Here is a 14748-nt window from a genome sequence, read left to right on the forward strand (position 1 = left end):
ACACGACTCACGATCCGTCCTCAGAGCTTTACTTCCACCATTATGGAATTTTGAAATAACAAACTATTTTCCATTTGACTTAACTGCTGAGGTCATCAGTCCCCTATAACTTAGAACTACTTAAACCTAACTAACCTAAGGACATCTACACATCCATGCCCGAGGCAGGATTCGAACCTGCGACCGTAGCGGTCGCGCGGTTCCAGACTGTAGCGCCTAGAACCGCTCGGCCACTCCGGCCGGCACACGTCAACAGATTCGTTTCTGACGTTGCGACTAGTCGTGCAAGAAGATTCAAGAAAAATAGACATATTCACAGGATTTGTCGACCAAGATGTGGTACGTAAGACAAGTGACAGGTATGATGATTAATTTAGAGTGATCCACCTCAGTAGTACTAATTATTTATTCAAACGAGGATTGGTTTCGGGATTTTAAAACCCCGTCTTCAGGTGTATAAAATTATTGTATTCGGGAACACATAGGAACGCCAACCGCTACTCTGCGGCTACCTGGTGGCGGGCAGTTTCCTCCAACATGCAGTGACTGAAGCTCTAGCACTGTCCGGATCGACCGAATAGAATAATTTAATACACCTGAAGAAGCGATTTTAAAATCCCGAAACTTGTCATTGTTTGATAAGTAATTAGTACAACTGAAGTGGATCTCTGTTAAGTAATTTTGTCGACCAAGTCGCAGTTGGAGGTTGTTTATAGTTGTCATACGGCTACTCACCGAATTCAAACCTTTAAAATGCTGTCATAATCTACTCATTGCTATATTCGGTCACGTCCAGAGGACAGTGTGCAGTTTTAAATTTCTCTTGCAGTGGATTCTGTTTTGGGCCTTCTGTCGCCAATCACCTATGACGATGTGAGGCAAGTCCTCATGAATACGATCTCTCCATCTTTTCTTTGGTCTTCTTAGTGAACTTCTGCCACCGGGAGTAAAATGCATGGATGTTTGTCCATCCGAGCAACTTGTCCTGCACATACAAGCCACTTGCTTCTCATTAGTTTGGTTCTTTATTGTATGATTATATGATAGCGGAACAAACACTGGTAGCAGTTACTTTTGTAAAATATCTGGGAGTATGCGTGAGGAACGATTGGAGTGGAATGGTCATATAAAATAAATTGTTGGTAAGGCGGGAACCAGGTTGAGATTCATTGGGAAAGGCCTTAGAAAATGCAGTCCATCAACAAAGGAGGTGGCTTACAAAACACTCGTTCGACCTATACTTGAGTATTGCTCATCAGTGTGGGATCCGTACCAGGTCGGGTTGACGGAGGAGATAGAGAAGATCCAAAGAAGAGCGGCTCGTTTCGTCACGGGGTTATTCGGTAAGCGTGATAGCGTTACAGAGATGTTTAGCAAACTCAAGTGGCAGATTCTGCAAGAGAGGCGCTCTGCATCGCGGAGTAGCTTGCTGTCCAGGTTTCGAGAGGGTGCGTTTCTGGATGAGGTATCGAATATATTGCTTCCCCCTACTTATACCTCCCGAGGAGATCACGAATGTAAAATTAGAGAGATTCGAGCGCGCACGGAGGCTTTCCCGCGAACCATACGCGACTGGAACAGAAAAGGGAGGTAATGACAGTGGCACGTAAAGTGCCCTCCACCACACACCGTTGGGTGGCTTGCGGAGTATAAATGTAGTGTAGATGTAGGTTGTAGGTTTCATTTAGTTCACAACTGTGCCGAATCCTCCATTCTCCAGTAATCTCATCTTGTTCCATACCATATATCTTAACACTTTTCTCTTGAAAAAAAAGAAGGTTATTTAAGTCCTTTTCCTGGACGCTCCAAATTTCACAACCGCACAGCCCTCCAGATCAGATCAGTGTATTGCACGGCTGGTGTTTGGAATTCCTTGAGAGACTGCGCGATCTTAAAAGCTTACTCAGACTGAAGTATTATCCGTTTGTGGCTTGGATCCTCCCTTGACATCTGCCTCACGCCTCACACAGTCTGTTACTATTCTCCAGGTGTCATTGACAGCTATGTCCACCTATCGGGTACGTCTTGAATTATAGGAAATAAGACATGCATTTCGGTCACCTCAGTTTTTAACGCTGCGCTTGTGCACACGATACTCATTAAAGCCTGTACTATGGTAAGTCGACGGGCTTCACCTTATGAGAAAGGATTTTTGTATAGAAATTGACCGCGTGTACCTGAATGGAGGCAATCAGACTTACACCCACTCTGTAATAACAATGATACGTCAAGTAAGTCCGAAATGCAACTACACGTCATGATGGACAAGAAACAACACAGAATATGCTACCAATTTGCTAACAATACGGTCGCCAGCGTAATTAGGCATTAACTGAGTTTCTTCCCTGTACAAGTTGATGTACGTTCATACAAAACAACACGTAATAACACTGCATAATATGGTAAATTTTAGAACCAGAAAATCTACTGAACTGATAATTTCACTTTCTGTACTAATATGGATAAACCATAAATACATAACATTAGACTATAATGTTTACTACAAAACTTCGTACTGTCTATTGATCTGATTAAAATCGGGGATAGGTTACCCTAGAAATAGCACTTTCGAAACACAAACACAATGTCAATTTTGAAAAAGGTAAAACACTGATAAATTTTGGTTTCTATTTTGGCTTTGACTTTGCTGGTCAAATCAGTTTAGAACACTTCAGAATTCAAATGAATAAAAAGGGGGGGGGGACCCTGAGACTCTTATGATCACTGTATTAAAACAATTAACTACTGAAATCATTATGCCCTCAAGATTTCCAATATATGATTTACTACTCTTTTTGTCTTATTTCCTACTCATTTAAATACCATTATATCTGTCTCGAAATAATTAAGCTTCATTACTAAATCAATATCAAAATTATCTTCCAACTTTGTCAGACCTTTGTTATTCGTCTATTAGTTCATTAACAAAAAAAGTTCTTTAAACATCATTCTAACATAGCTAGGTCTGCAGGTAATTAAAATTAACATAAACTTTAATTCTTCATTTCGGGATACTCGGATTGCGCAACATTTGGAAAGGACCCTGTCTAGGTTAGTTGGGAGGATAATTAAATGATAGGACTGTTCTGGTAAAATTTAAGTTATTATTGAACAGTATGGAACAAAAGTAACACTGGTCCACACGAATACAGTACTAAAAGTTTCAACCTGTTTGTATCGATGTGGCGGTTGGCGGGCGGCGAGATGGCGAGGCACAGAGCACACATACAACCACAGCAATGGCTCTTGATGTATCGGCACTTTACTTCTTCATAGCGTCGCAATACTTTTCCATTTAGTGCCTATGGAATTTTGCCATGCTGTATAGGCGTCGTAACGGCATATCCGAGGCTCAATGAAACTACGTCTTCCCGAAGAGCCTCCTCGATCCAGAACGTGTTGCTCACACCAATGCCCAATTCCGACTACTACTGCTGAGCCCGTTATGCCGTGCAGCGCCCGTGTGCATTTTCCCGCGCTCACCTGCCATCCACCTTTTACCGCTCCCCTACAGACAGGGTATTCACCAGAGGTTTTGCATTCTACATATCCTAACACATTGCCTACGTATGGACCAGACGCACAATTACAATTTTAAACATGTTAAAATAGATTCAACGTTTGTTACACTTCAATTCTATTACAATATTGCTTGAAATTTGACATAAACATTAATATTAACATTGAAAATTGTTTACAGTTTCTTCAACATAATGGCATGAAACAAAAAAAAAGAGAAATGAAATCGGAACATCGATTACACTAATTTATCGAAAAATCAAAAAAAAAATATTATTTGTATAATAGTACAGCGTTGTTGTTGTTACAAGTTCAGCATGTGTCCTGTGGTCTAGTCGGCTCAAGGTCCGCCAACGGCCCTAACAACTTGTTCCATGCCTGATGACATCGACACGTATTAGGCGCGAATGGCGTCCTGTGGTATAGCCATCCAAAGTTGATCTGTGAAGGTTGGTGGTTGGCAGTGAGTCACAGCACTGCACCCGTCGTTTCACCACATACCATACAATTTCGATTGGAGAACCGTGTGGTGTTCTGGTGGGCCAGGGCAAAAGGCTGCATGCTGTGATACCAAGAAGTCACGTGTTAGTGCAGCAACAAGTGGTCGTGCATTGTCGTGCTGAAAAATCGCGTCTATGTTGTGCAGAGAAGATATGGCTATAGGTCGCAAGATATCATTCACTTAAAGAAACTTCCTGGCAGATTAAAACTGTGTGCCCGACCGAGATTCGAACTCGGGACCTTTGCCTTTCGCGGGCAAGTGCTCTACCAACTGAGCTACCGAAGCACGACTCACGCCCGGTACTCACAGCTTTACTTCTGCCAGAACCTCGTCTCCTTGGTAGAGCACTTGCCCGCGAAAGGCAAAGGTCCTGAGTTCGAGTCTCGGTCGGGCAGACAGTTATAATCTGCCAGGAAGTTTCATATCAGCGCACACTCCGCTGCAGAGTGAAAATCTCATTCTGCAAACATCCCCCAGGCTGTGGCTAAGCCATGTCTCCGCAATATCCTTTCTTTCAGGAGTGCTAGTTCTGCAAGGTTCGCAGGAGAGCTTCTGTAAAGTTTGGCAGGTAGGAGACGAGGTTGGGGCAGAAGTAAAGCTGTGAGTACCGGGCGTGAGTCGTACTTCGGTAGCTCAGTTGGTAGACCACTTGCCCGCGAAAGGCAAAGGTCCCGAGTTAGAGTCTTGGTCGGGCACACAGTTATAATCTGCCAGGAAGTTTCATATCAGCGCACACTCCGCTGCAGAGTGAAAATCTCATTCTGGATCGTTCACGTAGGTCACACAGGTCACAGTGCCATGGACACGCAACAATTGTGATTTGTGGTTGTACCCAATAGCATCCCACACCATAAGGCCTTGAGTTGACCCTGTATGTCTTCTGCGAGTGCAGTCACTGTGATACATCTCCCCACTCTGCGGTGAACCAAAGTGCATTTTCAAACAAACAGAATCTGGATTCGTCCGAAAACTCTGATGCCATTCCTGTCCCTAGTGACGTCGTTTCATACACCATTAACGTCTAATATGTTCCCGCATATTCGTCAAAGGTAGGCGGAGAAGTGGACGACGCGCACGTAACCCATGCCATAATAAACGGCGACGGACTGTCACCCCTCAAAGTTTCCGATGTGTTACATTGTTTCACTGTTGAGCCAGATCCGAGGGTGGGCGCAGATCTGTCCTGCAATGCCATCGCCCGCATCTCGTGGTCGTGCGGTAGCGTTCTCGCTTCCCACGCCCGGGTTCCCGGGTTCGATTCCCGGCGGGGTCAGGGATTTTCTCTGCCTCGTGATGGCTGGGTGTTGTGTGATGTCCTTAGGTTAGTTAGGTTTAAGTAGTTCTAAGTTCTAGGGGACTGATGACCATAGATGTTAACTCCCATAGTGCTCAGAGCCATTTGAACCTTTTTTTTTTTTTTTTTTTTTTTTTTTTTTTTTTTTTTTTTTTTTTTTGCAATGCCATATGGGTGAGGTGACTATCTTCTAGCGGGGTTGTATAGGTGATGCGAACTGGTCCATCTCGTCGTGTTCTACAGCCTTCAGTGAACCATTCTCTACACACTCGTTGCACTGCCGAAACACTTCGTCCCACACGAGAAGCGTTTCCCGGATGGATGCATCACATTAAATGCCAATGACCTGAACACTTTCAAACTGATCCATTACCTTCTGTTTACAGCAACAACGAGAGCCACAGGCACGTTTTACCTGTAGGTGGTGCTGCGCCGCGATATCGATGTCGACCTTGAGCCAGCGGATAAAAAAAAAAATGGTTCAAATGGTTCTGAACACTATGGGACTTAACAGCGGAGGTCATCAGTCCCCTAGAACTACTTAAACCTAACTAACCTAAGGACATCACACACATCCATGCCCGAGGCAGGATTGCAACCTGGGACCGTGGTGGTCGCGCGGTTCCGGACTGAAACGCCTAGAACCCCCTCGGCCACACCAGCCGGTCCCGCGGATCGACATGGTTCAAATGATGATCGTTTCTGCAGAACATACAAATGTACATGTTCTGTGAATATGAACGTCCTATGTGAAGTTGTTCAAGGTCTTCTGTTTTTTTTTTCTGAACATGAGTGTATTTCGGAGTTTCAAAGTGATCAGCATCTGACCATACTACCTTTAATTTGAGACTAGCTTCCCGGTTTCTCAAATGAAAAGTACACACCTGTGTCTTTGTCTTATTTGTTTTAAGAAGATTGTGTTGTAGTATCTCGAAAGTTTTTTTAAGAAATAATATATACTGCAACAGTCACTTGTTACTAATATTTTATTAGCTCGACGCGTTTCGCAGCATACTGCGATCATCGGGTGCATTTACATTGTAATTGAAGTGAGGTTAGTTTCCCTTGCTGTGTGTGCCAGCGAGGTTCATATTTCGACGAAGACGCCTGTTGAAGATGAATAAGTTACAGTGTGTGCATTATATGATAAGCAGGATTAGTCTTTTTGTTAGTGCATTTAAATGCATTTTTGTTAAGTAACTGTAAATGTACCTGATGATGCATGCTGCCGAAACGTGTCATACTAATAAAATAATAGTAACAAGTAACTGTTGCAGTAAATACCATTTCAGAAAAATCATACAGTACAGTACAGTCGCAGTCCTCAAATAACATCCATATAATATGGATAAATTGAAGTTAAATCTTGAAAGTTGTTTAAGGACAATGGGGAGGGCGTTGTCCACTGATTCAAAATGTGTACACTCGGTGTCTAAAGCAAGGTCATTGACATACAAGAAGCTCCAGCAGTTGGATGATGTGGGTTGGTCGTTCGTGTATATATTGAACAGTATTGGAGCCAGCATACTTTCCTGAGGCAGACCTTTTTTCTGTAGTCTCCGCCGGCTTTGCGGCTCTGCAAACGATTGGGGATGAGCCTAGGTATGGTAAAACACCTTCGTCAGGTCGTAGACCTTGCCTACTAGTAGCTCGTGATTCACAATGTTACACACTGCTGATAAATCGACATATACCACTCTTGTCACCTTACGAACTTCAACCCCGTCTTCTGTAATTTCGGAGAGATTTACCAGCTGCTCAGTTCAGCTTTTGCCATGTCGAAATGCGGATTTCTGAGGTATAGCTAAAGGGTCAATTACAGGTGACAGTCGATTTAAAATCAAACGTTCCAGCAATTTGTAAAGACGACTGGTTTGAAGTTCTTTGCATTACTTCCTTCCTTTCGGTGGCCGTATCAGAAATTCATAACGGTACCGTAAACTGCGTAATCTGGGACCACTGTGGGCTTTGACCACCCATACACCAAAAATTTTACAGCTCTCTGCTGGCTCCCCGGTGTGCGTTTAGTGTCTACTGTTTGGTGGTAAAGTTTCAGCAATATACGCTAAATGGCACCATGTAGCGCCGATTTTCCTGCCGACCAATTGGCGAAGCTATTGTGACTTATGATTGTGTACGAAAAAATTTGTTAAAATGAGGTTTTGCAAAATCCACCGATATCATAACTGCGCAATCAGAGTGTTTTCAACTGCATTGTGTAAGTTATACGATCAATTCTCAAAACATACCAGTGATTAGGTTTTTGTTCACATGTGCATATTTACCAATACATTACGATTTCTCGGGTCATGTGCATGATTTCTCTGTTTTGGGGTTATTTGGAACCTGTGGTCATCGTTGCTCCAGTATTACAGGTACACAGTTTACTCAACAATGTTGATACCAATGACAGTGTGGCACTAAGGAATACAAACATATCGTTAATGTGGCCACGACCAAGAAAAGCAAACGTCAGTCATGGACTGCTCAAACCGCGAGCTGTTTTGGTTCAGGTAGTGATTCGTGTCTAACGCAATATCTCTGGAAACAAGGAATGGAGTTCGTGTGGCAACGAGTGCTAGATATGGACTCACTAAATGAAGAATAGTTAAGCTTAGTTTTAACTGCACCAGATGTTTTGAAACAAGGATTTAGCTTTAAAACTTTGAACATGGCTGACGTTTGCAGCAACCGTATACACAAATTTGAAAAATATGTAAAAATCAGCCAACAGGTTGCATAGATTTTATATGTACCTTGATCAGGTTTCGTCACCTCTAAGGGCGACTTCATCAGAAGGTAAGGTAATTACATGAAGAACATATCATCAAAGGTGTACAGTGATTTAAGAGCCGAGTTGCTCAAGTCATACATTAAAATATAAGACATGATGTTCTTCAAAAAGTCAGACATTAACCCGGTGTTACTTTTAGTTACTTTCTGAAGAACATTACGTCTTCTATTTTAATGTATGACTTGAGCAACTCGGCTCTTAAATCACTGTACATCTTTGACGATATGTTCTTCATGTAATTACCTTACCTTCTGATGAAGTCACACTTAGAGTTGACGAAACCTGGTCAAGGTATATAGAAAACCTATGCAACCGGTTGGCAGACTTTTTACATATTTTTCAAATTTAGCTTTAAAGTGGATGAGATTGAAGATATGCTGGACATAAACTTCGAACTATGTGTATGGTACTCCATCCTAGAACTTTTCATTAAATTTATAATGCTGATTATGGATCACACTGTTTTTTTTATCTATGCGCCATACGAGTTTTTCTGTGAGGCTTAAGAAAACTTTATATCAATGAATTTATTTCTGGGTGGTCAAAGCTTTTGAAGCATTGACCACAAGTGGAATGGTAGTTGACCATTGTGGGGAAGTATAGGCGTGTCAATGTATCCCCAAACCCATGCTAAATTTGACCACCTACAATTTTTTTCCATTACTTCCTCTGCATTTAAGAAAATGTATTGCACTAATAATTATGTAATCCTTTCGTTGACGACCCTGTGTTTGCTAACACAAGCAACACAGTAATGATAGGCACATCTGTATCTGAATATGGGTCAAAGTGAACCTGGTGTGCGCTACCAAAAAAATACTGTCGAATCTGCTACTGACACTCCCGTGTGACCGAGCGAGGTGGCGCAGTGGTTAGCACACTGGACTCGCATTCGGGAGGACGACGGTTCAGTCCCGCGTCCGGCCATCCTGATTTAGGTATTCCGTGATTTCCTTAAATCTCTCCAGGCGAATGCCGGGATGGTTCCTCTGAAAGCGCACGGCCGACTTCCTTCCCCGTCCTTGCCTGATCCGGCGAGACCGATGACCTCGCAGTTTGGTCTCTTCCCACAAACCCAACCCAACCCACTGCCGTGTGATCACAAGTCTTTAACCCCCGTGCCGGGTTTTTAGTCATTACAGGGGTTGCTGCGTTTCCTGATCGCTCTGTCCGCAGTGTGTTGGCGCTGCTTGTAGGGAGGGTTTAGCTTGTGGGGTTGGGGGAATCCCCGGTGTCTGTGTCACTCTCTCTCTCTGTGTGTGTGTGTGTGTGTGTGTGTGTGTGTGTGTGTGTGTGTGTGTGTGTGTGTGTGTGTGTGTAGCCCCACCTGACGACAGGCCAACAAGCTTCGATCGACGCGGACACTTGTTGCTGGCGGCGCAGAATACACACAGCCTGCTGCCGCTTATTCCAGGCGCGGGTTTCAGCACAGACCCTTCCATTCAGTCTGCTCACAAAATAACCAAGCGTCTATTCTGTGCAGTCTGCGTTCGGACGACCATACAAGTACTTTTCAAGACAAATAAAGAAATAAATCCATACATATTATAAAAATGGATGTACGTATGCATGTATGTCTATACATATGTATGTTCCACATCTTTTCCCCTCTTTCCAACCTCATATTCCTTATTTCCCAGTATTCTTAGCTGATATAGCGAGTTCTGGGAGATGGAAATTTAAGGAGACTATATCAGAAAACATATGTTTTGTAGACATATAAATTCTTCTTTTATGAGGCACTGTTATTGTTACTATTACTATTATTATTATTACTATTATTATTATTATCAGAATTGTTATTATTATTATCAGAATTGTTATTATTATTATCAGAATTGTTATTATTATTATCATCACTATTAGTAGCTGCAGTTGCAGTGGTACAAGAACTACCGACATTCACTTCATTAGTTCATGGTATAATTTATTCACGCAGGCACATCAAACACTCAAATAATTTTAATACTAGTTGTCATGCTAAAATTGTTATGTTCTTAAAAAATGTAAAAAGTGGTGGCCCTAATCAGATCTGGTTGAATAAATAAATAAATAACTGCTTTAGACACCCAGAGTACAGTGATCAGTGGACAACACCCTTCCCATTGTTCTAAAAAAATTTCAAGATTTAACTTCAATTTATCCATAGTATACGGATGTTATTTGAGGGCTGCGACTGTATTGTATGGTTTCTCTGAAATAACATGCACTGCAACAGTTATTTGTTACTAATACACTCCTGGAAATGGAAAAAAGAACACATTGACACCGGTGTGTCAGACCCACCATACTTGCTCCGGACACTGCGAGAGGGCTGTACAAGCAATGATCACACGCACGGCACAGCGGACACACCAGGAACCGTGGTGTTGACCGTCGAATGGCGCTAGCTGCGCAGCATTTGTGGACCGCCGCCGTCAGTGTCAGCCAGTTTGCCGTGGCATACGGAGCTCCATCGCAGTCTTTAACACTGGTAGCATGCCGCGACAGCGTGGACGTGGACCGTACGTGCAGTTGACGGACTTTGAGCGAGGGCGTATAGTGGGCATGCGGGAGGCCGGGTGGACGTACCGCCGAATTGCTCAACACGTGGGGCGTGAGGTCTCCACAGTACATCGATGTTGTCGCCAGTGGCCGGCGGAAGGTGCACGTGCCCGTCGACCTGGGACCGGACCGCAGCGACGCACGGATGCACGCCAAGACCGTAGGATCCTACGCAGTGCCGTAGGGGACCGCACCGCCACTTCCCAGCAAATTAGGGACACTGTTGCTCCTGGGGTATCGGCGAGGACCGTTCGCAACCGTCTCCATGAAGCTGGGCTACGGTCCCGCACACCGTTAGGCCGTCTTCCGCTCACGCCCCAACATCGTGCAGCCCGCCTCCAGTGGTGTCGCGACAGGCGTGAATGGAGGGACGAATGGAGACGTGTCGTCTTCAGCGATGAGAGTCGCTTCTGCCTTGGTGCCAATGATGGTCGTATGCGTGTTTGGCGCCGTGCAGGTGAGCGCCACAATCAGGACTGCATACGACCGAGGCACACAGGGCCAACACCCGGCATCATGGTGTGGGGCGCGATCTCCTACACTGGCTGTACACCACTGGTGATCGTCCAGGGGACACTGAATAGTGCACGGTACATCCAAACCGTCATCGAACCCATCGTTCTACCATTCTTAGACCGGCAAGGGAACTTGCTGTTCCAACAGGACAATGCACGTCCGCATGTATCCCGTGCCACCCAACGTGCTCTAGAAGGTGTAAGTCAACTACCCTGGCCAGCAAGATCTCCGGATCTGTCCCCCATTGAGCATGTTTGGGACTGGATGAAGCGTCGTCTCACGCGGTCTGCACGTCCAGCACGAACGCTGGTCCAACTGAGGCGCCAGGTGGAAATGGCATGGCAAGCCGTTCCACAGGACTACATCCAGCATCTCTACGATCGTCTCCATGGGAGAATAGCAGCCTGCATTGCTGCGATAGGTGGATATACACTGTACTAGTGCCGACATTGTGCATGCTCTGTTGCCTGTGTCTATGTGCCTGTGGTTCTGTCGGTGTGATCATGTGATGTATCTGACCCCAGGAATGTGTCAATAAAGTTTCCCCTTTCTGGGACAATGAATTCACGGTGTTCTTATTTCAATTTCCAGGAGTGTATTTGCAATACATTTTGCAGACAGTATGAAAATGTGCCACTGAATGCGACTGTAAAACTATATCCTTGTGCGACACAATGTTTAGTGGAGGTGGTATTATTCATATTGAGCTGCGTGAAAAAATTATTTCACAAAATTCGCAATAGATACATGTCAAATATGTTAAAAATATGTGAAATATACTTGAAATGTGCGTCCTCTGGTAAAGCTGAAGATAGAAAGCTCCTCCTAAACTCTTGGATTGTCTTCAGCCAAACGTGGCACACATTTATACTTACTATATGAAAAGAATGCTCTGGAGCTGACAACCATCATCATCCTATCGGCGTATGTGTGATAACATGGAGAAAGATGGAGGGAGGAGGAGAAGATGTGAATATGGAGGGGGAAGGAAGAAATGGACAGACAGATAGAGAGGCGTGAGATGACAGATGGAGAGATGGTGTGGAGGAGATGGACAAAAGAAAAGGGGGAGAGAGAGAGAGAGGGAGAGAGAGAGAGAGAGAGAGAGAGAGAGAGAGAGAGAGAGAGAGAGAGAGAGAGGCAGTGGGAGTGGGGGAAATGGACAGAGAGAAAGGGGAGATGAAGTGGACCGAGGAAGAGAAAGACGACAGGAGGAATTGGACTCGGGGTGTGGAGCAGTGGAGAAGATGGGCTAACAGAATTGGAATAAACACGTTGCCAGGGAGCTTTGGGTACTCAGCTAGGAAATACATAAATAACATCCAAAGTAAAGTTCAGAGCCATTTCTGATCAAAATCTGTGTTCGGCAGGTGACAGTCTGTCTCCTATTCCCTTTAATTTGCTTTTATTTTTGGGAAAAATGATTTAAAAACCAAAAGTAATGGGAATCTGTATGACTTGCAAAGAGCTAAAAATGGCGTCCAGATTTCTTGCCAGGCTTTTTCAGCTGATCTGGTAAATCTAGCAGACGACGACGAAACGACAGCAATTAAAAAGACAGAAATTCTCAAGGATTGCACTGAAAGTGTTGGCTTCCAGATATTGTTTCCAAAAGCGAAGCACATCTGCTCAAAACATCCTGCTCAAAAACTGATACCAAAATATAGGCAAATCTAAATAGTTTCATACTTCGACTGCACAGGTGAAATCCTTGAACCTACAGGGGCAGACAATATGGTGAAGAAAATTCAGATGCAGAAACTTAAGAGAGATAATGGTGACATCTAAAATGTCTAACACAAATGTGGCTCCACACACACAAAAATCATGCACTATAAAAAACTTAACAAGCCTGAAGTGTTGCATGCTAACGAAACACTCCACAGGAAACGTGATCTGGAAGATATCCTAAAACAAGGACGTAAAATCCTAAGAAAAATACTCAGCCCCAAAAGAAAAGAGGATCGATAAAGACTACACTACCGAAAAACAACAGAAATACTATCGAACCTCGACAGAGACATAAGAAAACGAAGACATATTTTATGGTCCTATCCACAGGCACACAACAACAAGACGCGCAAAGTTTCCGTTCGAAGCCCGTACAGTCCAGAATCGGTATGCCGATCAGGCAAAATCGCTGTAAGCTTTGAGACAATCAGCTCACCGACGTATCAGGTTGAAGATAACCGTTCGGCAAAACACCGTGTCCTGTTACGTAAAAGAGTCTATTACTGCCTGCTGTATATCCTCGTCCAACAGCAATTGTCGGCCATTTGAGGCCGTTTTTTAGGGACAGAAGGCGTGATAACTGCGTGGGGAGAGATCAGGACTATAGAGCGGGTGTCACCCACTTGAGCTGACGTAACATGTGCGTCATGACGTTTGCCATATGGGGGCGTATTGTGCTGAAACGCAGTCAGTATGGTACTTGGCGCACCCTTCCATAACGGTGGTTTCCGACAGATATGCCACACCACATGCATTCTTCATGCTCCGATAGATGTCTACCGGTGATTGTCCTTCGGCAGTCTAGAAAAGAATATCAGCATGTGGGTTCTGTTTGGACGCATTTGGTAATAACGTTGCAACAGTCCACACTTCTGCACCACTCGTTCGTAGGAAAGACACGAATGCCACACAAAAGCCTTGCCTACACGTTGGTGTTTCCTTTAATGCACCGATACTCGCGAAAAGCAGTGCCAGCATTGTTGCTGTTGTTTGGGTGAAAACAGCTTCATGAGCAAAGCCCTGCTCACCTTCTCCTGACCCATGTCGACTACTGTAACTGTAATGCAAGTGATAACACTAAATGGAAATAAACAAATAAATGCCGTGTGGCATCATGGCCTAGTGCAAGTCTTGCAAATGGACTCCACTTCGCCGACTTGCGCGTCCTTAAAACCAATGATATATATCAAAAAAGTTTCGCATCACCCCACTTCCCAGAACTTCTGAAGGTAGACGTTGAGAGGTTGACTGTGGATATCGTATCACAGACGCAGTCCCTTTGACTGTTCAGAAATGTCACTAAACCTGCTCAAAGATGCAAACAACCATGTATGAGCAGCGCCTATTAGACGGAAGGGGTCCGACAGCCGATCTGTTGCAGTCACTTCACCAGGAAGCAGGTACACGGCTCGTGTTGCCTGTAGTTCAACCATGTCTACGCGGTCAATACTGCTGTTCGATCACGTCCCCATTGTTACTCTGCGCCAGAAAGGGCTCTCAACAAAGGAAGTGTTCAGGCGTCTACGAATGCAAAGCGATGTTGTTCAGACATGTAGGAGATACAGAGACACAGAAACTATGAAATTCCTCGCTCAGGCCTCCAAAGGGCTACTATTGGAGAGGATGACCACTACCTACGGATTATGGCTCGGGGCAACCCTGACAGCAATCCCACCACGTTGAATAATGCTATTCGTGCAGCCACAGGTCTTTGTGTTAGGACTCAAACTGTGCGCAATAGGCTGCATGATGCGCAACTTCACTCCCAACGTCCATTGCGAGGTCTCTCTCTGCAACCACGATACCACGCAGCGCGGTACAGATGAGCCCAATAACGTCCCGAATGGA

The 14748-nt window shown here is 44.4% G+C and overlaps 1 protein-coding gene and 1 non-coding gene across 3 annotated transcripts in view; one reads left to right on the top strand and one right to left on the bottom strand.

Moving 5' to 3' along the window:
* Positions 1–14748, top strand: part of LOC124552621 — a 454634-nt gene that overhangs the window by 201364 nt on the left and 238522 nt on the right. The window lies entirely within an intron of this gene.
* Trnas-cga lies at positions 4233–4307 on the bottom strand. Its single transcript has one exon. It is a non-coding gene; the product is annotated as a tRNA-Ser (tRNA).

This window comes from Schistocerca americana, chromosome 10 (assembly GCF_021461395.2).
Source record: "Schistocerca americana isolate TAMUIC-IGC-003095 chromosome 10, iqSchAmer2.1, whole genome shotgun sequence".
NCBI classification, from domain to species: Eukaryota; Metazoa; Arthropoda; class Insecta; order Orthoptera; family Acrididae; genus Schistocerca; species Schistocerca americana.